This window comes from Pantherophis guttatus, chromosome 4, assembly GCF_059756535.1.
Source record: "Pantherophis guttatus breed Tessera chromosome 4, ASM5975653v1, whole genome shotgun sequence".
Taxonomy (NCBI): domain Eukaryota; kingdom Metazoa; phylum Chordata; class Lepidosauria; order Squamata; family Colubridae; genus Pantherophis; species Pantherophis guttatus.
Genome location: NC_142066.1, coordinates 40,793,391 through 40,819,985, shown reverse-complemented (window position 1 = coordinate 40,819,985; position 26,595 = coordinate 40,793,391). Strand labels below are relative to the sequence as shown.

General features: G+C 41.2%; 2 long non-coding RNA genes across 2 annotated transcripts; both read left to right on the top strand.

The window, feature by feature from the left end:
• Positions 1 to 6,113: 6,113 nt before the first annotated feature.
• Positions 6,114 to 6,746, top strand: LOC117668917 (uncharacterized). The gene is made up of 2 exons (XR_004592334.2): positions 6,114 to 6,186; positions 6,465 to 6,746. It is a non-coding gene; the product is annotated as an uncharacterized LOC117668917 (long non-coding RNA).
• Positions 6,747 to 7,207: 461 nt separating this feature from the next.
• LOC117668915 (uncharacterized) lies at positions 7,208 to 9,955 on the top strand. The gene is made up of 2 exons (XR_004592333.3): positions 7,208 to 7,283; positions 9,721 to 9,955. It is a non-coding gene; the product is annotated as an uncharacterized LOC117668915 (long non-coding RNA).
• The last annotated feature ends 16,640 nt before the right edge of the window (positions 9,956 to 26,595 follow it).

Genomic DNA, 26,595 nt, shown 5'->3' with positions numbered 1-26,595 from the left:
TTGACATAGTCTTTAGGAGGCAATACCCACAGCCACTTGGTCTTGTCTGGGTTAGGTCTGAGCCTGTTGACTCCCATCCAGTCCCTCACAGCCTCCAGGCACCGGCACACGACATCCACCGCATTACTGAATTGACACGGGGTAGAGATATACAGCTGGGTATCATCAGCGTATTGCTGATACCTCACCCCGTATCTTGAATTCCTCTCTGATTACACTGCCCAGCCTGCTGGATGCTCCAGTCATATTGGTGTATGCAGATGTGGATTCAATGGAATTGGTGGCTAGATACGTGTTTGTTAATCTTAGCCACTTTGAGATGTGTTGACTTCAACTCCCAGAATTCCCCAGCCAATTGGGTTTATAGACCACACATGTTAAAATGGTCAAGGCTAAGAAACACTGCGCTGGGTGATGATAATGACAGAGCGGGAGGTCCTAGCTTGCTCCACCTGTTATATTATAGATAGTTCTTGACATAATTGAGCCCAAATTTTTTGTTGTTAAGTGAGACATTTATTAAATGAATTTTGCTCCATTTTACAACCTTTCTTGACACAGTTGTTAAATTAATCTCTGCAGTTCTTTAATTAGTAACACAGTTGTTAAGTGAATCTGTCTTCCCCATTGACTGTCATAAATATGAGTCAATTCTCAAGCATCCAAATTTTGATCACATGACCATGGGGACTTTGCAACAGTTGTAAGTGTGAAAAAAGGTCATAACTCACTTTTTCCAGTGCAGTTGTAACTTTGAACGGTCACTAAGTGAATTGTTGTAAATTTAGGACTACCTGTATTTTGAAAATATGTATTTTCTGTGGGAAAGCAGCTTTGATCCTAATTTTGCCATAAAATATGTTTACCTTAAAATGCTACAGCATTCCTGATTATTTTCAGATGTCTGGCTGACATGGCTCAAAAGTATATAACTGAGATAATTTTTCCATCTCAATATCAATAATGGAATATGTCAACACTTCTCTCTCCCTACTTCCCACCTTAAGAGCTACATTTTCTGTTTGGGTTTTGTCTTATGATTCCCTTTGTTCTCATCTTCAAGCATAAAAAGATGAGATTGCTTTCATTTTCATGCTACTCTTTATTTTTCACTTATCCTAAACCTCATTTTCTATCCTTATGATTTATTTTAGATGCAGGATGGGAAATCTACAGCCAGTTGCATCCCAAATGGCATGGCCAGTGTCAGGCAATGATGGTTGCAACTCACGCCTCTTTTTTGCACAATTAACCTACCCATCTCACAGCATGCGGGCTGAAGAATCTTGGGAGTTGAAGTCCGCATATCTTCAAATTGCCAGGTTTGAAAATCAGTGGTCTAGGCAACAGAAATTAACTGTATTACCTATTGAAGGGTCCATAGCTCTACTTGGAATTAAATTAACACGATACTTGTGACGTTACGGTTACATGGAGCACCATTAAAAAGGTGGCGGGGGCCTATTAATGCTGATTTAGGATTGTTAATTTTCCCTGCAGTGCAGCTGATCTCCAGCAGGGGGTGCTATTCCCTCACTGAGCAACTGGAAAACCGCAGGGGAGGAGGAGCAGCAACAGCAGCAGCTGCTGCTGCTGTTAAACCCTGAAGGAATTCTTAACGATGCAAATGGCAGATGAATTTTGCCATTTCAGATCAAGGAAAAAAAGCATTCCAAAGAAGTTGCAACTGGATTCCAGCATGTCTCATCCTCATGAGACCAAGGTCGCTATAGCTATGCACCAACAAGAATCAACAGTATAGAAAATGCCACATTTTCTCTATAGAACTTCCTGTGCTTTCCCTGCCTCCGGCTGCATGAGATTTTTTTTTCTCCTGATACGGCAAAATATTAAAATGTTACCTAAATAGATTGCTGTGGCAGATTTCTTTTGCAGAAGATTGGTTAGGAAATGGAGTTTCTGAATACACCTGCCTCTTCCTTCCATGAAAAATATCTTCCCCTCAAAAAAGAAGCCACTTTTAAAATCAAGTATTAGTTCCCATTTCCCTTGATGTCTGCCAATAAAATATAACTCTTTCAATCCTGAGGTAGATTGTGTAAGGCTCTTCCCCCTTCATCCTTTTTGCTGTCTTCACTTGGATCATAGCTGTTGTCCTGATTATCAGCTTTTTGGGACCCAGCCCAGCCCCCCTCTCCTGGGATGTTATGTTTTTCAATAGTCCATGACATGAAACCAGCACTAGAGAGCCTAAATGGAGATTCCTACGTGACAACCAACTGCTTTTTAATGTAAGCTGCATCAGTGCTCTGTGTCCCAGAACATCACAGAAGGACAGCATAGGGTCCAAGGATTTCATGAGGCCTTCAGGGCCCTGTGCAAATGCCTAAAAGCCACCATCAACAAAAATCATGTTCCCTCACAATTTAGATATATAGAAAACTCTCATTTACAAAACTTTGGGCTGCATTTTGACTTTTTTGACAATATCCTGTGGACACCACTAATCAGTGGCCAGCAAGAGTGGAATAGCCCCTGCCTGTAATCTCACTCTAGATATATTTCGTGTAGACCAGGCAGCATAGCTTGGACTGACAGAAATAGACTATTTATGAAGTGGGCCAAGTGAACATCATTAAAGATTGCTTTAGTAGGTGTGGGGCAGTGGGGTTTAAAACATGAAGTGGGTAAGAAGGGAGACTGCTATTCCCCCTACTCCTCAGTGCAAGGGGAGAAGTGACAATATCTAGTAAGATGGGAGAGAGGCAGATATTTGAAGGTTCTGCATTGTTTTTACAGGTAGTCCTTGACTTAGGCAATTCTTTTAGTGACCATTCTAATTTCAAATGATACAATGACTTATGACCTTTTAAAGGTCATGACTTATGACCTTTTCACATTTTGCAATATTCCCATTGGCACATGATCAGACACTTGGCAACTGACTCATAATTATGATGATTGCAATATCCTGGGGTCACCTTTTGTGACCTTCTGACAAGCAAGGTCAATGGGAAAGTCAGATTCACTTAATAACTGTAGCAAGAAAGTTTGTAAAATGGGCAAAACTCATTTAACAAATGTTTCACTTAGTAACAAAAATGTTGGGCTCAATTGTGATACATTGAGGACTACTTGTGCTACAAGACCATCTCTATTTACAAAGCCAGCACGATGATAAGAAGGATGTTTTATCCAGCTTTGGGGGTATGCTGGATATGATTCACAATAGCTATTTATTAAATTTTCTAGAATTTTGGGATCCCACTGAGAGCAGAGGTGAGGCTCAACAGTTGGCATGCCAATCAGCTGTTTGGCAGATAGTAGTATTCTAGTGGTGGTTAAATATTTACCAGCACACCACTGACCAGCTGTCACCTGTCATGGCACTTTGAACATGTGCAACCTTCTGCTTTACTGGTTGAAATATACCTATTTCCACATTTGCTTGCTAAAGTGGGTAATGCAACAGTCCTGAAAGACTGTATGATTTTTTGGAATACCTGGACCTTAGTCCTTTACGCCATTGTCTTCTCTTTTGTCTACTCTAATTGGCTGCACAAGAAGTCGTCAAGATACGCTTACTTCAGTTATTCATCAAGATGGGCTGATGCTACACTACTACATTGCTATTTCTCTCTGGGTCTGTGGTTGTTTCAAAAGGGATCTTGCATAATTTGAGCCATTTTGGAAGGGACTCTTATCCTTAATTGGTTGAGAGGGTTTTGTTCTGAGGATGGCTGGGCCACCTTTTCATGGCTGAAAGATGGACACTCAGTCTTCTACACCATGTGGAGTGGAGGAATGCTCTTTAAAAAAAAGAGGGGAGAAGTTGTGATGGAACTGCTCTGATAACATTAGAGGAGGGCTGAGTAGGAATTATTTTTTTTTCTAGGAAAATAAATGTACCAAGTCTCTAGGAGATTTTTGACTTTTTCTTTTTTTTTCTTCTGTTCAATTGTGTCGAATTCTCAAAAGCTCCCTAGATAGGCTCCTGCAGCTTTCTTTGTAGCTTTTTTCCAGAAATGATTTGCCATTGCCTCCTTCCTAGGGCTGAGAAAAAGTGACTGGCCCAAGGTCACCCAACTGGCTTTGTGCTGGAGGCGGGACTAGAATTCACAGTCTCTTAGTTTCTAATCTGATGCTTTAACCCTTAACTAAATTGGCTGTGACTTTTATTTTTACCTGAATTCCTGCCATTGAAAATAGTTGATTTGCCACTGGATTCCAGAGGATGATTTTTGGAAAATTCTGGGTCTGCCAAAATAGAGTTAGAAGAGTTATGGTTGAATTGAAGAAGTATGGATTGTCTGTTTTTATTTTTTCCAATAATTTTATTGAAGATTATATTATACAGATAAAACTAATACAACTACATAGTACATTAATACATAATAATTAGTAAATATAATCAGGATTAACAACTTATCAGTATCTTTTAAAAAAAGAAACAAGAAACACCTCTTTATTCCATATTTCACCTCATTTCCTATGGCTTGTGTCTAAAGCCTCATCTTTCCATATAGGTATTAATTAGCAAACATCCAGTAAAAATTATAAGAAAAAACAACATAAGTATTGAAAACTTTATATATTACACCCAGTTTGAATCTTTCCTTTTATATTTATATTTCTGCTTACTTTTAAACAGATCTCTCTCCCCATTTTCCTTTTTCATACAGTATAAAGTCCAGTCTCAATTAAAAAAAGCCAGTTAAACATTACCAGAAATAACCATTATGATCCAGTCCCAATCAGAAAACCATTAAATATCCTCTGAAATAGTAAGTAACCCGTTATTTTAACTTTGATCAAATAAACTGACTTTGTATTCTTTCTTCTTTGGACAGAATAATTTATGCATGCCACCATCCCAATTCCAAAGCCATTTTTAGATTTACAGAGTCTAAGCTGCTATTTTGTGGCTCTTTATGGAAATTACCCATTGTGAATGCCAGTTGTTTAGTTCCATGAGTCCTTACATGCATGGATTGGCATTCTTTCAGGTCAGTCATGCCTGTTTCATGCCACCAAGGTTCAAGCAATTTGTCTATGGAAAAGAGCAAGCAAAGGACATTCTAGTTTTTCATTTGCTGCAATGGTTAGATTACTTAGATTCCTCCCCATATATTTAAATATGTATGCTACCTTGAACTTTTAAAGTTAATGGCAGCTTTTGAATGTTATAAATAAATAAAGTGCATTTCTGATCTACCAAGATGAATACAGCCCATTTTCTGTATACGATGGTCTGCCAAAATCTTGGCAAGCATCTGTTTGTACTGTACCATTTCAGACAGGCAGTGAGCCAACAGCTCTGAAGAGTTGCCACCCAGATTTGGAAGTACATTTTTGGTTGGTGAGTCACTAGTCATAAAGGCTTCCTAAAACATATTACATTTGAGATGTGTTGTAGAGAGTTGATTTGAAATTTTCTATTTCATAGCATTATATGCAGGGCTCCTAACATAGTCCTGCAGCATGTTATCTTCTAGGCCAGGTGTGAGCAACTACCTTGGATTGGGGGCCTCCCTGGGGATGCAGGGAACATGCCGAGTGATGGTGTGTATCCCTTGAAAAAGAGAAGCCCCCACTTCTACCTGTTTATTTTGTACTGTTTAAGTTGGAGGTTAATTAGCAAACTTGGTGTCTGATGGCTATTATGGGGACAATGCAGGGTTAATTCTGTGGCCAGAGATTCTACGTATCATGGTTATCATGGCTTAAGAGACTCTCAAGACATACCCCAAGGAGACAGCTTTTGCAGATGTAGGACATCTGTGGTGGATTGGAAAGCAAAATGCATTTACCACCTCTCCGTTTTACAAGGGTTAAGGAATGAGATCTATGAAGCAGGAAAGAAAGGGGAAGAAAGAAATTGTGATTTCCCCTCACTGAGGGTCAATTTATTGCCCTGTTACACTCCAGAGAACAAAGAAAATAGTCTGAACCTTTTCTTTATTCATGTGTTGCAAAGTGAAAGACTGAAGGAAGAAAAATGATTGAAGGTGGGTTTTTGTGTTTTGCTTGAGAAACATTTTGCATTGCCCTATACAAAATGCATGCATGGATATTTCAGAGCCTCAGCAAGTGGCAGCTACTGGCTGACCTTGTCTGGCCTTGGAAATGTAGCTAGGTCAAACCTAGTTAGTACATGGTTAGGAGTTCTCCAGGAAACATCAGACTGCAGGTTAACTGGGAAGTGGAAAAACATTTGAGAAGAAGGTAGTGGCAAATTACTTTGGCACTGTTGCTGAGAAAATTATGTGAACCATATCCATGAAATCACCTCTCAGAAGTTGAGCTGGATGCAGAAAAGCCTCCATGATTCAAAACAACAAATTCATACAGGCTTGTATCACTGACCAAACAGGGGACCACAAATCCCATCACCTTTCTGCCTATAAATTGACAGACTGACTGATTGATGTGCTATCAAGTTTGTGTTGACTTTTAGTGACTACATAGATTTTCTCCATGATGATCTGTCTTTTTTCTTTCAGGCTTTCTAATGGGGCATTCATTGCCATTGTAATGGAGTCCCTCCATCTTGCTGCTGATCGTCCACTTCTTCTCGTTCATTCCACTTTTCCCAGCACCAGAATAGCTCCATGGAGTTAATTTTTGCTTAATAGGTTCAAAACAAGAATATAATTCCATCACAATTCAGCTCTCCATGTTCTCTTGGTTTCAGTGGAAGGGTGTGGCTGGACCAGTAAACAATGTCCATTCTTTGATGGCTTTTTACTAATGCAATTTAATTAAACATACTGCAATGTTTGCAAGCATAACATTAACTCTTGCTTTTCTTCATGATGTGGTTTGATGTGGTTTCTATATAAGGAATGTAATCTCTGCTATTTAAGATTTTTCTATGCATAATTGCTTATAACATAACATGCTGTGCAATTGTAACCATTTTAGCTTATTGACTATGCACTATTCAGACAACCATTACTTAGCTCAATCTTCAAATCTAGCCTGGTGTTTTGTCACGGGATCGACAAATGGATCTCCCAGAATACACTAGGGTTTGGGTTCCCGTTTCAATACTCCATACCTGTTGGTGTTGGATTTCATCACCATATTTTCAGGCTTCTCAAACTGTGGTCGCATCAGGGATTTCAAAGAATTTAGGGGGTTAATTGCAACTTTTTAAAAAAAAAGTGCTTTAGACATCAAAAACATCTGCAGTGTGGGCGTATGGAATTTTGCAAGATGGCAGTTACAATCTTGCAATCAGAGTCCCTTTGAAAAGGGTGGAGCTACAGTCGCAAAGGTTCCTGAAGATTTTGACACTTCTCTTTCAGCTTCTCCTTTCAGTTGAGCATTGCTGAGTACTATTGAGCATTATTGAGTATTGAGTATTCAGTTGACTTAAGTTGACTATTACTGAACTTATGAATTGGTTTTCTATCTGTTTCATTGCCAGAACACAGGAATTATTGCATGCTGGTTGGGAAATCTTGGGAGTTGAAGTCCACATGTCTTAAAGTTGCCAAGTTTGAGAAACATTGATCTCAATAGTTACTTATATTAGAAAACAATATTTTGAAATGAACGACTTTTCCTTAGTTTTCTATTTATTTTATAATTGTTTAAATGGTTTAAATTCATCATTATGTCTAAATTGTTGCTAAAGTTTTTGAAATCTGTTTTGATCAAAGTGTAATATACTGCTCAAAAAAATAAAGGGAACACAAGCAGAGACATCCGAGATCTGAATGAATGAAATAGCCTTATTAAACAGTAGTTTATACCCTGCTCAAACAATTAAAGGGAACACAAAACTACTGTATGTAACAAACAAAGTATTTAATAAGGCTATTTCATTCATTCAGATCTTGGATGTCTCTGCTTGTGTTCCCTTTATTTTTTTGAGCAGGGTATATAATATAGATAGGATTTTTGATGTAATTGAACTGAAAAAAAATCTGATTTCTGCAAAATGGTACTTAGTGATCACACACAATTATTGAAGTGTCCTTGGTGGTCTCTGAGCTTGCTTGTTTTCTTGCAGACATTTCATTACCCAAACAAGCTAAAATTATCAGTGGTAGTCACTAGCACTAGCACTGATGATATTATATCAGCTATTCACTGATGAATAGCTCCCAGCGACCAGTAAGATCCCACAGAGTTGGTCTCCTCCGGGTCTCGTCAGCTAAACAATGCCGGCTGGCGGGCCCGCAGGGGAAGGCCTTCTCTGTGGCTGCCCCAGCTCTCTGGAACCAGTTACCTCCTGAGGTCCGGACCACCCCCACCCTATTGGCCTTCCAAAAAGCGGTGAAGACCTGGCTTTTCTGGCAGGCCTGGGGCCATTGATCTCACTGTTGTGATCTTGTGAGATCCGGCCATGAATGGTGTGAATGAGTTTTAATATTTTAATTTTTAAATGTTTTTATAATGGTTTTTTAAATGCATTGTAAGCCGCCCTGAGTCTCCGGAGAAAGGCAGCATATAAATTGAACTAAATAAAATAAAATAAATAAAATCACCTAGTTTGGGTAATGAAACGTCTATAAGAAAACAAGCAAGCTCAGAGACCACTAAGAACCCCTCATGTCAACCCTGAGCTACAAATATTCTCCTTTATTAATAGACAATTATTATTAGCAATCCATTGATCTTAACCACTGATGGTTGAGATCAATAGATTGGTTTAGTTTGGTTTGGCTTTTATAGGAAACATTTCTCTCTGGCATCTCTCCTCACATAGCCAAATAGTAACAAACCCTTGGAATTTCTGTAGAAGTCTTTGCATGATTAAAGTTTGGAATTTGTATCAATTTTATTTTGAAAACTCTGGCCATTGCTTTATTTGATATAAATATTGCAATTTAATTATTAAAGTAAATGGTATATTTATTTCTAGCCCAACCCATGGGGAGCTGCACATATTCATCATTTTAGGATGTTACAGAATTGAAATGTTTAAGGGACCCTGCTATATCCAGGCTTATAAGGCTATGATTGTAAGGAATTATGGGAGCCAAAGTCCAACCCATTTGAAAGCTAGTCAAGAGTATTGCAAATGCCCCTAGAAGTGTTTCTAGGGGCAATTTGCAATGCAATTTCTTAGATTGCATTTTCTTCATTGACATATTACCTCAAATGCTCTGTTGGGTCTCTTGCCAAATCTCACCATCATAATTCTTGTTGCCACAGGGACCTTTCATCACTAAATACATCTCAACGATATTTTTTTTATAAAAAAAAATAAGTAAATCTGAATTAAAATGAGAATCTCCCTGTTGATCTGGTCTCAGAAGACCAGGGGCATGAAGGGGAAAATGTGTGTTCTTTGTTTATTAGAGCAATCCATAACCAGCTCTGAGTCTGGACAGTTTATGGATTCAAAATAAGTTGGTTGGTGTGTGTGCGCGCGCAGATTTGCATACATTTGGGCAACCTAGAACAAATAGCACTGTAACTAACTTTTGCCCTGTGCAAGCTGAGAATTTCTGGATTACCGTTTCTGCAAAACAAAGAACTCTGTATAACTCAAAGGGCAACAAGACAAATCCAAAGATTGTGTTAATGACATGATGGCCTCAGGGAGGTTTGCTGTGGAAATTACTTTGATATCTTTTTTCATAGCTAGACAAAGACAATTTTAATTTCCTAGGTTTTTACATCTTCTATGTCAGAAGTGGCTTTAATTGCTGCTCTTTTTTCTCTTGTGGCTTTATCTATTGTTTGTTATTGATTTTATGATTCCTTATTGTTTTCTTTAATTTTGCTTTTGTATGCCACTAGGGAGAAGTTTAGCAACAGAAGACAAACCATAAATCAAGTCAAATGAATAAACAAATCACTTGACCAACCAAGGGTGCTATTATTATATTGTTCATCATCATCATCATTATCATCATCATCATCATCATTATCATCCACATATTATAGTGTTTATATCAATAAAAAAATCTGTCTTGCATTTCTGATGAATAACTTCACTAAGAATCAGAAACTTTATTAAAAATATTTTTTACCAGCTTGACTGCCTTGGTTTTCTTCCAAGAATCTTGACATTTAATATATGTTAGAAAGCACAATGGTCTGGACTCAGGGTCCTCCTTCCTTATACATTTAATGCTACATACTAATTCTGACTAAATCCTGGGATAGGAAAGAATTATGAATTGGGACACTTGCATTTATACAAATTTTGGAGTAATTCATTTTCTTGCTGATTTGATAGGTGGAATTAGTTTTCTGTTCACTTAAAAATCCCAAATTCTGTCTCTTAGATATTAAAAAAGTGGGAAAATTGATGCCACCAAATCAATTTTGACTCCTAGCAACATAGATCAGATTTGGCCATTTTATGGCCCCTGGGCCATATCCAGCCCCTTAACTGTCCCTGTCTGGCCCACATGAGGTCAACCAGAAATTTGAAATCAAGCATAAATAAATGTACTGCAAGGAGTGGGAGAAGAAACTCAGTTGGGTCTGGCTTTGTGCAGATTTGCATACATTTGGGCAACCTAGAACAAACAGTATCCGAATTAATTTTTGCTGGGTGCAAGCTGAGAATTCCTGGTTTACAGTTTCTGCTCCACAAAGAACTCTGTGTCACTCAAAGAATAACGAATCAAGTCCAAAGACTGTGTTAATGGCATGATGGGTGGTTGCTGTGGAAATTACTTTGCTATCTTTTTCATAGCTGGACAGATATAGAAACATCACAGCATTTGAATATTTTTTCCAAGGCCTTGATGGTTACCCTACTGAATGCTAGTCTGTGGTGTGTTTCTTGACTGCTTGTTCCTTTATGGTTAATGTTGGTTCTAAAATAGAGAAGCTCTCCACCACTTTGATTTCTTTATTCTCAGTTCTAAGGCTGGCTGTTCTACCTTTTCTGCCATTCTACATGGCAAATTGCCATGTTTTGTGATGTTGCATGCATGCACGGATGGTTACATTTCCGGTGCTGGGCGAACCAGTTGTCTGGCACTGGTGGTGGAGTTGCGGAGTTGCGGCGGCAATGGCGGCCGCTGCGCAGCGATTGGGAGGGGATGTTTAGCTGGATAAAGATGGCTGCGAAAAAGGGTGAGGTGGAAGTTGTTGGACGTTGGATGCTGGCGGAGAGGCGAAGTGGAGGTTGCCAACGGAGGCATGATATGGCTGAAATGACAAGAGGGGATGGAAAGATCTGGGGTTGGAGAGTCCGGTGGATGGCTCTGGGATGGGGCCTCCATGGGTGGCCTCTCCTCCCCCTACTCCCCCTCTTTCTGGCCCTGTTATCAGCCTGGGAGTCAGCCTTCCTCCCCTCCCCCCTCACCCTCTCCTCTCCTCTCCCTTGTATATACATCTATCCTCCTATGGAATTACTGGACAACTACTGGGCAGCTTTATTTGTACCCCACTACAAATAAAATCATATTAAATCTAATTGAATTATTTCCATCGAAACTCCCGTCAGATGGGGACTTGGACAGTATTTTGTGGACCCTGAGGGAAGTTGGCTGTTTGAACCATCCTTTACCAGAAGGGATGATACCATCAAATTCCTTGCCTTGGGACATCTGGCCGGCCACTGTGAGAGGGTGGCTGGGAAAAACTTTTCTCCCGCTGACTGTATAAACCAACTCCTTCCGCTGCTGTGAGAGAGCAGGGGATTCCAGGTTGCTGCTTATATAAAGATCTTCTGTCCTAGGACTCTGTTGGACCCTACCAAACTGCCTTCCCATTCTGATCTTACTTGATGTACTCGGTGGCGGAGCTATGTGCACTGCAAGACTCCCCCCTCTCGCAGGTTTGGCCCTCCACTCTATCAAGGGCCTACCTTAATGATGGGCTTTGGAACCCCGAGAGGTGGCATGGTACGAGAAGGGGGTTGAGGGGTTTTTTAGCTAAATTTTTAATCAAAATTTTAAGGGGACCCAGGAGGAAGGGAGGGGGTTGTAAAAGTGGACCCGGGGGGGTTCAGATAGCAACTGAGCGGGGTGATGGGTCGATTGGCTGCAACAGAGGGGTCGTGAAAGGAAATTTAACCGGGAAGCAGGGGGACGATAGGAAGGGCTGTGTAATTGAAACAATGAGTGGGAGGGGCAGGTATGACGGGCGCAGAGGGCCATATCATGTGCTGGGGGTGCACACACGCTGTTTACGAGAAATTACGCACCCCAGCCTCCAATGCACGACTCGTGTCCTGGATTGTGCAGAGTCTCAGGCCCAGGGTCCGCGGCTGATGTTGTGTAATGCCAGGTTGGTCATTAATAAAGCCCCCCTCATTTGTTATTTTAGAGGGGTGCAGACCTGGCAGGTATTATGGAGACCTGGTTGGGCCAAGAGGGGGGTTCCCCTCATTGAGATGTGCCCACCAGGTTTCCGTGCATTTCATCAGCCAAGGGCCCAGGGGAGGGGTGGGGGAGTGACAGTGATTATTAGGGAGAGTCTTTGTCCAAGGGAGACCACTGTTCCTCAGATAGCCGGATGTAAGTCCCTCTTTGTGAAGTGGGGCTGTGGGGTGCAGATGGGTTTGCTGACTGTGTACCTGGCTCCCTGCCACGTGGCAGCGACCCTGCCCGAGCTACTCGACGTCATTGCCGGGGTGGCGGTTGATACCCCCAGACTTATTGTCATGGGGGATTTCAACCTTCCGTCTGCGGGTGAGGCGTCAGAGGTGGCTCGGGAGTTCATGGCTTCCATGACGGTCATGGACCTGACCCAGTTAGTTCAAGGCCCAACTCACATAGGGGGACACACTCTGGACCTGATTTTTGTCTCTGGTCAGTGGTTGAATGATCTTGATAGAGGGGACCTAGACATCAAACCCTTGTCATGGACAGATCATTCGCTCCTTCACTTAGACTTTCCTACCGCTTTCCCCCGCCGCAGGGAGACGGAACTAACCAAATGGTTCCGTCCCAGGCGCCTGATGGATCCCGAAAGGTTCCTGACAGAGCTTGGGCCATTTCCTGAGACTCTAACACACGACTCGACTGAAGAGCTGGTGGCCGCCTGGGAGAGTGCGGCCGCCGGAGCTTTGGACCACGTCGTGCCTTTGCGGCCTCTGACCCGATGCTGATCTCAATTGGCTCCTTGGTTCTCTGAGGAGCTGAGAGAGATGAAGCATCGGAAAAGACGCCTAGAGAGCATTTGGAGGACTAGTCAATCCTATTCCGACCGGACACAGGTCAGGTCTTATATCAAGACCTACCTAGTGGCGATAAAAGCGGAGAAATCTAACCATTTTTCCGCTCTTATTGCATCTGCAGAGAACCGCCCAGCCGCCCTGTTTAGGGTGACCCACTCCCTTCTTTGGGGGGGAGTGCAGGAAGATCCCTTGCAGGGCCGCACTGAGGATTTTGTGCAATTCCTGCATGATAAAGTCGCTCGGATCCGGGATGGCTTGGACTCCGATTGGATGAGTCCAGGGGAGGAGACAGGGGCAGGTCTTGAGAATATTATCTGGGAGGAGTTTGATCCTGTGACTCCTGAGGATGTGGACAGGGTTCTGGGTAGGATTAGTGCCGCCACATGTTTATTGGACCCGTGTCCCTCCTGGTTGGTACTGGCCTCCTGGGAGGTTACACGAGGCTGGCTCCAGGGGATTATAACTGCTTCTCTGAGTGAGGGCGTCTTTCCCACCACCTTGAAAGAAGCGGTGGTGAGGCCCCTCCTCAAGAAGCCTTCCCTGGACCCGGCTGAATTAGCTAACTACCGTCCGGTCTCCAACCTTCGTTTTGTGGCGAAGGTTGTCGAGAGTGTGGTGGCACGACAACTGCCCAGGCACCTGGATGAAGCTATCTATCTAGACACGTGCCAGTCGGGCTTCAGGCAGGGGCACAGCACAGAAACGGCATTGGTCGCGTTGGTGGATGATCTCTGGAGGGCTCGGGACAGGGGTTGCTCCTCTGTCCTAGTCCTATTAGATCTCTCAGCGGCTTTTGATACCATCGACCATGGTATCATGCTGCAGCGGTTGAGAGAGTTAGGAATAGGGGGCACCGTTCTGCGGTGGTTCTCCTCCTTCCTCTCCGACCGCTCGCAGTTCGTGTTGGCAGGGGGGCAGAGGTCGACCTCGAGGCGTCTCGCATGGGGAGTGCCACAAGGGTCGGTCCTCTCACCCCTTCTGTTCAACATTTATGTGAAGCCGCTGGGTGAGATCATCCGTGGTTTTGGGGTGAAGTGTCATCTGTATGCTGATGATACTCAGCTGTACATCTCCACCCCAGACCACCCCAACGATGCCCTTGATGTGATGTCTCACTGCCTGGAAGCCGTGCAGGTCTGGATGGGGAGGAACAGGCTCAGACTCAACCCGTCCAAGACTGAGTGGCTGTGGCTGCCGGTGTCCCGATATAGTCAGCAGGTGCCATCACTGACTATTGGGGGTGAATCTTTGCCCCCCACAGAGAGGGCTCGCAATCTGGGTGTCCTCCTGGATGCACGGCTGTCTTTAGAAGAGCACATGGCGGCCGTGGCCAGGGGGGCCTTTTATCAGGTTCGCCTGATCTGCCAGTTGCAGCCCTTTCTGGACCGGGACGCCTTGCGCATGGTCACTCATGCCCTTGTCACCTCCCGGCTGGACTATTGTAATGCTCTCTACATGGGGCTCCCCTTAAAGAGCACTCGGAGGCTCCAACTGGTCCAGAATGCGGCCGCGCGGGTGGTTATGGGCGCAACCCATTGTGCCCGCGTGACACCCCCCCTGCGCGAGCTGCACTGGCTCCCAGTGGTCTTCCGGGTGCGATTCAAGGTATGGTTTACCACCTTTAAAGCGCTCCCTGGCATAGGACCCGAGTACCTTCGAGACCGTCTTCTGCCACCAATAGCCTCCCACCGACCAGTCCACTCCCACAGAGAGGGTCTCCTCAGGGTGCCATCAGCCAAGTTATGTCGGCTGGCGACACCCAGGGGGAGGGCCTTCTCTGTGGGAGCCCCAGTCCTGTGGAATGAACTGCCCCCGGAAATACGTAAGATCTCCGACCTCCGGGTGTTTCATTGCGCATTGAAGACCCTGTTGTTCCGCCAGGCCGGGCTATCAACATAATAATTTTAATTGGGGTATTTTAAATTTTTGGGGTTTTAATCCAGCCAAATTTATTTAATTATTTTAATTTTTAATCATTGTTGTGTCTTGTGTTTTTAAATTGGCTGTATACTGCCCTGAGTCCTTCGGGAGAAGGGCGGTATAGAAATAAAATTATTTATTTATTTATTTTATTTACAGTATGTGATGCCCACCTCTGCATCAGGGTTGTGTTTGACCTTGGGGGTTCGGGATGGGAGTGGCCAGGATGTGTGTGGCCAGCTCGACATCACTCATGTCAGGGGTGCCTGTTGTGGCCCAAGAGCTCTGCCAGCCAAAATGGGCTCCTGGGCTCCATTTTTAACTGCGACAGCCTCCTGCAACCCTCTGCCAGTGAAACTGGAGCATGGGAGAGCTGACTTTGGTCCTCCTGAGCTCCGTTTTCGCTGGCAGAGGCACTGTGGGCCAGTCTTTCACTGTTGCCAGTGTGGCCTCTCCGGCCAGATTTAAGCATCCCATGGGCAGGAATCATCCTCTGGGCCTTGAGTTTGACACTCTTTTACTAGAGCTAATGAATTCTTTGCATTTTTGACTATCAAGATAGTGCCATCAGTCTAATGAAGGTTATTGAAGCTTCTTCCTCCAGTTTTAAACCATGCTCATCTTCTTCCAAACCGACTTCCCTTAATATATATTCTGCATATAGGTTGAATAAATAAGTGGAGAGTATGCAGCCTTGTCATACTTCTTTGCCCACCTGAAGCCAGCGTGTTTTATCATGTTCTGTCTGGCCACTCTGGCTTCCTGACTAGTATATAAGTTTCTTGTGAGGACAATGGAATAGTCTGAGATTTCCATTTTTCTGAACACTCTCCACAGTTTGGTATGATTGTTCTATTCAAAGGATATTCCATAATCAATGAATACTGACTTCTTTTTTGGTATTCCTTTTCTTTTTTCAATTATCCAGCATGCATCAGCAATAATGTCTCATGGCTTTTTTCTAAAGCCAACTTGAACATCTGGCATCTCTTTTTCCAAGAAGAGTTCTAATCTGTATTGGATGATCCTAAGCATTATTTTACTAGCATATGAAATTAAGGATATTGTTATTTGCACACTCCGTTAAGTCTCCTTTCCTTTGGTAATGGAATGTAGTTTGACCTTTTCCAATCAGTTGGCTGTGTCATTTCTCTGATTTTTTTGGCATAGCTCAGTTACAACCATGACTGATTTTTCTTTTGTTGTGTGCCATATTTTCCTAGGTATTCTATCAGTTCTTTTAGGTTTTCAATTTGGCGATGACTGGAGTGCTGATCTAACTTCATCTTCTAGTATTAGAGATTCTTTTAAGTAAAGAATATCTTCTAACACATCTTGGAAGTAGACATCTGTATTGCATAGAGTTTCAATTTATTTGTTCTATCATCCTTTCATCTCCTTTGAGTTGGTTACTATCTGTTCGTTGGCATCTGTTAGCATACCAATTTGAAGCTGGAACTTCCTTCTCAGTCCAGAGATCTTTTAAAAGACTTTCCGTGCTTTTTCATGTTTGTTTCCATCTTCAATGTCTTTACAAACGTTGTTGTAATGCTGCTTCTTATCTCTTCTAACAATTCTCTGAAGCTCTGTGTTCCTTGCTGAGATTGTTGCCTTCTTTGGCTTTGGCATCTCTTCTGTTCTTGGCAATTTCCACCATTAGCTCTGACATTCAGTTTGCTTTCTTCCTTTTCTTCATTTTTAGAAATCTCTTTTCACATTCATTCTTAGCTACTTTTTAAGAGTCCACCCCTAATTCCTCTGGTTCTTTATCAATGAAGTTCAGAACTTCAAAATGATTCTTGATGGTTTTGCTTGAAAATGGTGGCTATATGTTCAAGATCTTATTAGGGAAACTGGTTGCCTTTCTTCTTCCTTAGCTTAACTTGGAGCTTGCACTTCAGCAATCTGTAATCTGTTCCATAGACAGAACCTGACCATGTCTTTGGAGCTATGATTGAGCTCCTCTATCTCATTTTCGCAATGGTATAGTCAATTGAATATTATATACTCCTTCTGGTGATATCCATGTATAGAGGCATTGTTGTTTGAAGATACTGTTAATTATGAAGGAACCATTGGAATGGCAGAAATGGATAAATCTCCTATTCCATTTTGGTTTCCTAAACTATCCAACTGTGTGTTCTCTTTTATGTTTCCAAATTTGATATTCCATCTCCAGTCATAGGCAACACCTTTTGCCTGCATGTTCTGTTGATTTTGAATTGAATTGAATCATAGAAGTCATCAACTTCCCTATGCAACAATAGTTGGAGCATAAACTTGAATGATTTTCTTATAAAAAGATTGGACATGGAGTCTAATCAATATTGTTTAATCATTGATTTCATTGGAGACAATTACTGTACTTACTATATCCTTCCTAACTATGAATTATGGGAAAATACTGATGATTATATCTAGATCTGAGATACAGATCTGATAATCCCTAAGAATTATCCTTTTTTTTTGTGCAATAAAAAGATTTTGTCTTCTAGTGAATTTTGCTGGCTTATTTTTGAGCTTTCACTATGAATATATGTAGAGTAGCAATGCTGTAATCACATCAAATACATCAATTTATTTTGCTGCAATATTCATGTAACTGAGCTGTGGGTTAATAAATTTCCAGAACCTGCCTGAGCAAATTTATCTGCCATTGGCAAAAACATTTTGGACAGGAGATTTTATCACTGGTGATGGGTAAATAAGGTACAAGAGCCTATTATTTTTATCCTGAGTAATGATGCCACAGCTTTGTGTAAATTCACAAAACTCATTGGGAATACCTCTAATGCTACAAGATCAAGAGTAGATCAAGGCATATAAAATCCCTATGTGGCATGACAACAGGAGACAGACATTTCTCTAACTCTGAAACCACAAAGACATGTGGATCCAATGGAACTGATTGGAAGAAGACTGAGAAAGGACAAAAGAGAGCATTGCTGCACACAGTGCATAATTCACCTATGGGATTTCTTACCGCAAGCTATGATAATGGCCAATAATTTCTGTGGCTTCCAAAAAGAAAGTAAATAAATTCATGAAAGGATGGTCCATCAAGTCTTGAAATTTATAGTTATAGTCAAGTTGGGGGCTGGATATTCACCAGATAAAATGGGAGAAATCATGCAAATCAAATGACTGATATAGTATTTATTTATATATATATATATATAACAGGATCAGACAAGACACTGATTGACTCTGAAAGAAGTCCCCAAGCCCACTGACAAAACCATGTCTTTATGGCCTTGAGGAAACACAAAAAGGTGGTTGGACCAATCTTATTTTTGGAAGAATAATGTTCCAAAGGGAAGGTGCCACCACAGAGAAGGCCCTTTTCTGGTTCCAACCAGATGTACTTTCTTGCTACTTGGAACTTGCCACATGCCCTACCTTTCTCCTCTGATGGCTAGGATTGGAGGGAGGCAGTCCATCAAATAACCTGTCCTGAAGCCATAATATGACACAAGTAGCTCCAATCTTGCTGGGCAATAATGCAGATTTTTACTATGTTGACATCGCAGCAACTGCTGTTGATTGAAAAAAAACCACCTCTAGTTGAAGGGGGGGCAACAGTGAAACAGGGATATCTTTGATTTTCTATTTGTGAGAATGCAAAGGTATCTGAAACAAGTTTGATGTAGTAGATACCAGAATAGAAACTGGAAGACTGTGAGTTCTAGTTCCCCTGAGTCATGAGAAACACCTGGGTAATTTTGGACCAAATATGCTCTCTCAGCCTAATCGGCCTCACAAGGTTGTTGTGGGGAAAATAGAATCTTATATAAAGATGGGATAGAAATCTAATAATCTAATAAATAAATAAACCTAGTTTGCCAAATGCCAGATTAAAATGGGCCTTGGTCGGATCCTGAAGGGGTGTTCTCATCTTTTTAACTGATTCCATAGGGATGTACACAAACTTGGAAAAGTCAGGGTGGCATCTATAATTGCACAGTTCAAACCTTGTCCTCTTTTTAGGTGTGATGGAGACCCCCTTGGAGGTGTTGCTGTGGAGTAATAAAAGTCAGAACAGGGAGTTACCACTTGTACTTGCCTACAAACCCTGAAGAAAAAGCAAGCTACCCATCTAAGTAATCTGCATCTGACAACCATCTGCTGGGAAAACAGTGGGCTTCCTTGCCTAAATTGGTTGGACAGTGAGAAAGTGACCACTGGACTAGACAAGCCAGGAATCTGATCCAACAGGACTCCTCCCTTTCAACATAATTATTTATATAAGAACCATGCCTGCTCTATTTTAAACTGGGCTGAATAAATTCACAGCTTTAGGCTGCAGATTTGGGGTGTCCTGAAGAGGGAAGCATAGCGTTAGCTGTTAAAGATGTATTTTTACATCTTGTAAAAACAGAATTTTCATTGCTGAGGGACTGAGGGATTTTTCTTCCTGGTGTTCTGGAACAGCATGGGCTGATTTAAGATCTCATGTGCCCTGACAGGAGTGGTTGACTATGCTAGTTTTAAACAACCTAAAGAGAGCTGCCCTATACAGTTAAATGCATATTAAAAATTAAGAATGAGTTGCGGCAAACAGTTTGCCCAGAGCCTCACTAGCTGTATAGGATAACTGACTGGACTTCTGAATTCACCCTTGCATCATGAATCACCTATGTTAGAAATCCTCTTCAGGGAGAAAAGCAGCCCAGGTGGAAAAATGCTTGGCTCAACTCTTTTTCTGGAGACGTTAGCTTTCTACTGCATTCAGGTGAATTTTTATTGTTGCTGTCTGTCCACAGATAGTCCTCAGTTTATGACTGCAATTGAGCCCAGTTTATGCACATAAGTTGTGGTGGTCATTAAGTGGGTAACCATATGACACTCAATTTTACAACCTTTATTGGGGCAGTTGTTAAGTAAATCAATTTTAACCAATGGAAGGGATTGTTGGAAACCAGAAATAAATGCTAAAAACTGGCAAAAAATATCAAAAATGGGGATGATGTGACCACGGGATGCGGTAAATGGCTGTAAAAATGAGCCAGTTGCCAAGGATCAAAAATATGATCACATGACCAGAAGGATATGTGAGGTTGTTGGAATTTCTAAATCAGGTCATAAGTCATAAGTAAATCAGTTGTTAAGTGAACATTACCTGTAGATGATGAAATATTTAAATTTCAGGTTTTTTGGGTTTTTTTAATGACTGAATCAGCAGTTGGTGATTGCTTGGACTAGTCCCTCTGACTTTCATGACAAGATTTTGGAAGTGCTTTGCCATTGTCTAGGGCTGAGAAAGAGTGACTGGACCAAGGTCATCCATTTGGTTTTGTACCTAAGGCAGAATTAGAACTCATGGTCCCCTAGTTTCTAATTTAGTGCCTTAACCACTACATCGATACTCTCAAAGTGCAATTAAGGAAATATTTAATATTCATGTAGCTTCAAATGGAGCAGCACCTTCTACACCTTTAGCCTCTCACTTTGCATTCCTAATTTATACTGCTGTGAGTGTGGCCCTACCCAGTTTCAGAAAATGGCTCTGTTACCCTGTTCAGCCAACTGCAATCCCACCTAGGCAATTTTGTCTTGTCAGCAAAATTAAGATTTCTGCTAATTGTTAGAGAACTGCTAATCTCTGCTTTTCCTAGTAACTGTGGAAGGTTAAATGTTTGTAGATAACTGTGCCAGAGGGCAAGTATTTTCCTTTTGAGATTTTGAAATGTTGGCGCATGGAAAGATTTATTTTCAGGCTGCCAATAACTGTCTTCCCCAACCTGCTAGATCATACTTTGGCAGCTTTAAAATATATGGACTTCAACTCCCAGAATTCCCCAACCATCGATCTTAAAGTTGCCAAGGTTGAGAAACAGTGTGTTTGTTGGCTAGCTCAGGCAGTCTATGAAGCCCATGAAAGGAAGCAAAATGAAGCAATTTGGCAATCTGGTCAGCTCCTACTCTGGAACAGCAGATCTGATAGTAAGGGAAGGGCTTGTTCTCCTCGAGAACATTCCTGCCAAGTGCATCTTTTGGGATTGGTTCTCGTCAATCTGTCCCATAACTGGCATTGTCCCTGAGAAGTTCTTTGTGTTGACTCTGGTTGTGACATTTGAAATGTTGCTGTGGTTGAGAACATGGATGCCAGTCAGCCAGCAAGGACGCAACAGCATATTAAGCTGCTCAGGAAAGTACAGAAATTCTGTGCCAAGATCAGGGGAGACCAATTCCTTACTTAGAGACACTCCTAGATAGTGACTTCATTTGCCTAATTCTCTCTTTTCCTTAGATCTTCCAAGACCCCTTTGGATTTTTCAAGCACTGCACTTCTTGTTTGCTCTTCATCTTGTAGAAGCTCAGGTTGCAACAAGTACTAAATGTTTACCCTACTACAGTTCTCGATTCAGAAAAATCAGATTAAGCTAAAGGTCACCATAATCCAGGGGAAAAATCCTCTTAAGTCTGCTACTGGTTTGCTTCGTGTGCATGCACACCACAGGCGCTAAGAAGCCTTTTCTGAGTCAACAAAGCAGTGGTGGAATTCAAATTTTTTCCCCCTACTGGTTCTGTGGGCGTGGCTTGGTGGGCATGGCCTGGTGGGTGTGGCAGGGGAAGGATACTCAAAATCTCCTGCTTTCTGGTGAATATAAATTGCGCGGCACAGCTGATTGTCGCATAGCTGATCATTGGAACTTTTTTTTTTTACTTTTTTAAAGCATTTTTTTACTTCCAGTTCCAGCGAACCGGTAGCATTATTTATTATCAGTTTGGGCAAACCGACTCTAACTGGTAGCATTTCACCCCTGCCATAGTTCAACACTGTGTTAATTTCAGGGCTATTCACTTCATTCATGCAATCATTCTAGCCTGGTTTTGCTTTTTAGCTGTGATTTGTTGTTGTTGTTGATGATGAAGATAATGCTTTTGATTCCAGGTCTTTTATCCAACCTTGATCAATCCCTTTTTTCTAGCTATCAGTCTGAGTCCAACAATAAAGCCATGGGCATCTATACTCCTAATGACCCTATTTCTCTTGGTGTCACAAAGCACCACACACACACTGTGTCATTTGTTTAAAAAAGTTTCAATTTTCAGAGCAAGAAGCTATTGTCAGCCTTTACTGTATTTTCAAGAATGCCTCTGGCCTCATAAAGACTGCAGAGTTATTCTTAGAAAATGGAAATGATGGGTATTTACAATTCACTGCTTTCTTTGGAAATGCCTGTCTTTACAAGAAGAGCAGAGTAAACTGAGTTTGGTGGTGAATATCCTGGAGAGTAAAGGTTGGTCATTACATATAAGTAAAACTTTTTTTTATGTATATGATATTTCTGATTTTTTTCAGTATTATGAAGTGTAGGAATCAAATAAGATTATTATTTTTTTGCCTCAGGTGACTGGGTGGGAGCATGCACCATGAAATGGTACACTGCTGTACATAAATATAAAATCTCTTGAGTCAAGCTTGGCTCCTTGTGATTTCATGTCCATGTAATTTTACTGGAAATAGTTCACTACATCTTCTTCCAGGAAGTTAGTTTGACTTCCAGTCTATCCTGAACCCCTGGATATTCTCCAGTTTAAGTATAAAGCCCTGTTTAGCATTTCGGGTTTGGCCCAACTTGGCTTGGAGCAGTCACTTCCCCAGATTTCACCTACCTTTATTATAAGGTAAAGTTTTCCCCTTGTCCAGACATGTCCAACTCTAGGGGGCAATCAATGTCCATCTCCGTTTCTTAACTGAGGGAACCAACATTGTCTGAAAAAGCTTCTATGGTCATCTGACCAGCATGACTATATGCAGAGCAGTGGTGGGTTGCCCCTGGTTCGGACCGGTTTACAAGAACCGGTAGTAAAACCGTTGGGAGGCCCTGCCCACTGCCTCAGATGTCATCATCGGTGATCTGCGCATGTGCAGAAGCATGCGAAAGCAAAGCGTGTGTGTGCGTGATCCCATTGCGAACCAGTAGTAAAGGTAAGTAGAACCCACTCCTGATGCTTAGGCATATGAAACATTTCCTTCCCACTGAAGTGGTACCTACAGGTAGTCCTTGTCTTACAATACTTCATTTAATGAGTGTTCAAAGTTACAATGCCACTGAAAAAAGTGTTTTATGACCATTTTTCATAATTACAACCTTTATAGCATCCCCATGACCATGTGATCAGAATTCAGGCACTTGGCAACTGGCTCACACTTATGATCATTGCTGTGTCCCAAAGTTATGTGATCACTGTTTGCACCCTTTTGACAAGCAAAGTCAATGGGGAAACCAGATTCACTTAACAAATCAATTGCACTGATTCACTTAACATCTGTGGCAAGAAAGGTTGTAAGATGGGGCAACTTAACAAATGTTTCACTTAATAACAGAAATTTTGAGCTCAGTTGTGGTCGTAAGTCGAGGACTACCTGTGTTTTTCTACTTGGATTTGCATGCTTTTGAACTGCTAGGTGGGCAGGAGCTGGAGCAAGGAACAGGAGCTCACCCTGTTTGCAGCATTCACTTTTTGAACTCGGACTGTCAACTTTCCAGCTGGAAAGACCGATGTCTTACCTGTGAACCATTGTGCCCCAAGCTTATAATATGATATGTAAAAAGTATGATATGTAATGTTATTGAGATGATAGAGTACATGCAGTCACTAAAGATGACACATCTGATCCAGACTGTCCTGGAACAGCATTCCCAGCCAGCTGTGTTACAATATTATAAATGTGTACCTCCAGTGTGACTAAGCGGATATATGCAATCTAGGCACACAAGGTGCATGTACAGTACTTAACCTGTGTGTCTGGGGCCTAAGTAACTATTTAATTCCTTTCACAAGCATATGAGCCTATAGTTTCCCGAGGTGCCATATGTGATGACAAGGGTTACCATTACGTCTTATGTAGTAAAGCAGCTTCTGATAGAACCCAAGCCTTATGTTAGGAGGGACCTTACTTGGAAATTTGCTTTTGCCACATACTCACCAAATGGCCATTATCTCTTGGTTCTTTATCTGTAACATGCAGAAAATTATATGTGTCTTAATATAAACTACTTTGAATCTTCTGAAATGTTATAAAAATAAATATTTCTAAGGAGAAAAATCCTGGATGGGCCACCTGCAACAGGCAATGCTTATGGGTCAAGGATTGTCCTTTTCTTTAAATCCCATTTTGGAGGGGCAACATTTTGGTGGCCCTAGAGGAGTAGTGGGTGGTGGGTGGTTTTTGTTTCAGAGGCTAAAGCCATTTACTGTAGCTCCAAACACATGAAAACTATTGAATCTTGGAAACATCATCTGGATATTCATCAGCAAGCTATGAAAACATTTGTCATTCCAAATTAACTATCACCTTGCCCTAACAATATTGAAATTTACATTTTGTTTATGCTTAATGGTTCTAAACCCAAAACACGATCATTTCTCTAGAAGTTATTCATCTTCCCACTTCATGAGCCATGACAATGCATGTTAGTGTTATCATTCCAAGCTATTTATCAGTTGATAACAATTCTGATCTTTCCCACATGAGTGGTATGAATTTAAGCTACTGCCAGTGGGTTTGAAATTAATTTTATGCCCCGTCTTTTCACTTTGCCTTTTAACTACCCTAATAGAATCATTCAAGGGTCTAGGGAAATTAAATATCTTAGTGGCTCTTTGATTACCTTTACTAGTTCTTCCCAATCTGCTCTAATTTTAGCACAAAACCATCATTTATAGATAATACAAATGCAGTTCATCTTTAACTTGCTCCTCCCATTTCACTGAGGATTAGGAAATATTGCAGTAAAACAAAAAATCTCAGCAGCTACTCAGTTTTGCATGTGGGAAATTCTATACTACAAAAGGGATGATGTGGGGCCATGAATAATGTTTGCCCACTTATTTGCTTGTTTGACCCATTCTCAGCAATTGTCCTCAGAGCAGATTTCAGCTAGAAAAAATAGTGACTAGTTTTCTGCAGAACTTCTGCAAACTTTAAAGCAAGGCCGAAACAAGAATATATAAAACAGGAAACTATCATTAAGATAATTTTATAATGATAAAAGTTTGGTTTGGAAATTCCTTTTAAATTTGGGCAGATTTAATGGACAGAAAAAACAACCTTGAGAACAGGAGGAAGAACTGTAATTAGGACAGTGGTCAGATAAAAGAATTTTGAGTTCAGATCAGATTTGTAATTAGAGTAAGCATCCCTGGCAAGACATCCCCTTTTTCTCAGCAAGAGACAGCGAAGGGAAGCTTGCATAAATTACTATAAAAGTAGTACAAGCTTGCATGACATTAGTTTCCTAGACAGGTCTTTTCCTTTTTTAGATTTTTAATCTCACCCTTTTTATTTTTATCAGTAAACCAAGTAACCCAAGGTGATGAACATGCCTAGAACATGCCTAGATCCTCTTCCTATTTTCCCCACAATAGCAACTCTGTGAAGTGAGTTGGGCTGAGAGTGAGTAACTGGCTCAAAGTCACCCAGCTGACTTTCATGCCTAAAGTGGGATTAGAACTCATCGTATCCTGATTTCTAGCCTTAAGGCACTTAAACCACTAGACCAAATTCCAGAGCCTGTGGGGTAAGAGAGTCATTATCCCAAAATTGCAGCAGCTTCCAACCTGATTTTACAAACATAAGAAATTCCTGCCTCATGCAGAATCAAAACATCTAAATCAGAAGGCGGGCAATATATTGATAAATAGGACTATATTTAACATTTCTAGAAACCTAAGGATATCATTTGGTAAAATTATAACATCATTTTTATGTTTTTAAATCTCAAGATACTGGGAAATTGCAACACCAATTTTACCAATTGGTGCAATGCACCAATTGCATTCAGAAACGATTTTGGGATCTGCAAAGATATGTGGGAGATGTGATGCTAGATCTTCTGGGTACCCTCCCCACCAACTAGTTTAATATTTTTTACACAGTCTTCCAAAGTATGTTACAGCTTCCGATTTTATTAAGCTATAGTTGGGTGTCCATCAAGACCTTTTCATTACTCACTATAAAGCATATCTCAGAAGATATTCATCTGCCATTATTTCCACATTATAAGTGAGTACTTAATATGTACTAGGAGATGCTTTATAGAAACAACACACCAACAAAAAAAATCCCTCTTTAAGGTTCAAAGTGGAAACATTCCAAGCAAATTTAAAAGAAAGGGGGCATTTACTCAGGCATTTTTCCTATTTTGCAAAGACAGGCCGAAGAACCATGCAAACTCTTCTTCAGCAAAGTTGATTCTCTTGATGACTGAACAATTCTTAGACTATCCTTTTTAACCCATTTGCCCAGGTTGAGCAGGCCAATAGGTATGTGATGCAATGTGTCTCTCAGCACCATCTCTGAACTTTCCCCTTCTTCCTTCTCTAATATTTGGCTACAATGGCCAATTTCTAGTGCTACATTAAGAGAATTTGATGATAATAATACTTTAATTTAGAAGGAAGATATGTTAACATAAAACATTTTCCATAATTGGATATCGTATCTCACTATCTGAGTTTCAAAGTGGGCAGTTAAATGTAAAAGAACAAGAGAACAGAGTCAAGTCAGTTGGTCCCTGCAGTTGGCAAAACGGCTGAATTGTTCAGTGGATTTTAAAATCATTGGACTCAGCTGCACTGTGTAGTAACTCCAATAAGGA